Consider the following 1,952-nt stretch of genomic DNA (forward strand, 5'->3'; position numbering starts at 1 on the left):
AGAAATCTAGAGGTATATGTCGACGACGTGATTATGAAAATGGTGGAGGGGCATAGTCACGAAGATAACTTAAAGGACATCCTGAAGTTAGTAAGGAGGTAGGATATGCACCTAAACCCCACCAAGTGATCTTTCAGAGTTTAGAAGGGGAAATTTATAGGTTTAATGTTGACAAGGAGATGGATTAAAGCCAATCCAAACAAGTTTCATGCAGTCATTGATTTGAGGAGCCCCACTAACGAGAAGGAAGTGCAACAACTTACTTGACGCCTTTCTTCCCTATGTCACTTCCTCTCCTACACGGGTGACAAAGCCTTCAATTTCTTCGCCACCTTGAGGAAAAAGGGAAAGTTCGAATGGACCTTTGAGTATGACGAGGCTTTTTCCAAGGTCAAAGAATTCCTCAAATCACCCCCAATCCTCACTCTCCCAAAGGAGGACTCACATTTTTTTCCTCTACCTCTCGGTCACCGAGTGGGCGATGAGTTTAGTCCTCGTCCAAGAAATAGACAAAGTAGAGAAACCCATGTATTTCATAAGAAAAATGTTTAAGGGAATTAAAGACACGTTACCAGTAGATTGAGAAACTGACGTTTGTTTTTGTTACTGCGGCGAGAAAGCTCAGGATATACTTCTAGGGCCACACCATCCTAGTGAAAACCAACTATCTCATTTGGCAAGTGTTGAAGAAACCCGACCTGGTAAGAAGAATGATATCTTGGTCAGTAGAGCTATTGGAATAATGAATCCAATATATTCTGAGGGGGCATCAAATCTCAAGCCTTTATCGACTTTGTAGCCGAGGTCAGATCACCCATCTATGAAGACCCCAATTCATAATGGGCATTATTCGTGGATGACGACTCCAACATAAAATGAAGTAGTGCAGAAATAGTGCTCGAATGACCACGTGATATAGTTATTGAGAAGACATTGAATTTTGACTACACCACAACAATAATCAAGCAAAATATGAGTATCTAATCATTGGTATGATTCTCGCCTTAGAAATGGGAGCCACCAGATTAAAAGCCAAAAGTGACTCTCAATTGGTCACCAATTAGGTCTCGAGACAATATCAGGCCAAGGAACCCCAACTGATAAAATATTCACAAAAGATACATAATTTATCCTTGTGTTTCCTCTCTTTTGAAGTAGAACATGTCCTCTGCGAACATAACTTTAGGGCAGATCTCTTGTCCAAACTAGCCACCTCGAATTTCAAGGGGTTTAATAAGACAGTCATACAAGAGACTATAGCCTCCCTCAGCATCGAGGAAAATGAAGCATTTTCCCTAGAACTCGTCCCTAAGTCTAGTTGGATGTCTCCCATACTGCACTACTTACAATCAGACGAACTCCCACCGGATGAGGGAGAAGCTAGAAAGATCATAATAAAATCTGCCAAGTACATCCTACTTTCAAGGAAACTTTACATAATAGGAAAGGATACTCCCATGATGAGGTTCCTGGGAGAGAACGATGTCGCCCTAGTGCTTGCATAAGTTCATAAGGGAGCTTACAGCAGTCATATCAATGAAAAAGCTTTCGCTCACAAGTTATTAAGGGCATGCTATTACTGGCCCATGCTAATGAAATACATTATCTCCTTCATTAAGAAGTGTGATCAATTCCAGAGACATGATGACCTTCACCACGCCTTAGCAGAGTTTCTCCAATCGATGACCTTGCCCGGAACATTCTACCAGTGGGGCGTAAATATCTTGGGCTCGTTCCCGCTGGCACCGGGTCAATTGAAATTCTTGATAGTGGGAGTAGACTACTTCAACAAATGGGTATAGGCGGAGGAAGTGGCCAAAATCACGACAGAAAGAGTACAACATTTCTATTGGCTGAGGATTATGTGTCGATACAAACTCTCTGGCACCATTGTCTCAGAGAATGGGACCTAATTCTCCAAGACCATGGTTACTAAAATTAACAAAGTATTG

This window comes from Lathyrus oleraceus, chromosome 7 (assembly GCF_024323335.1).
Source record: "Lathyrus oleraceus cultivar Zhongwan6 chromosome 7, CAAS_Psat_ZW6_1.0, whole genome shotgun sequence".
NCBI lineage: Eukaryota > Viridiplantae > Streptophyta > Magnoliopsida > Fabales > Fabaceae > Lathyrus > Lathyrus oleraceus.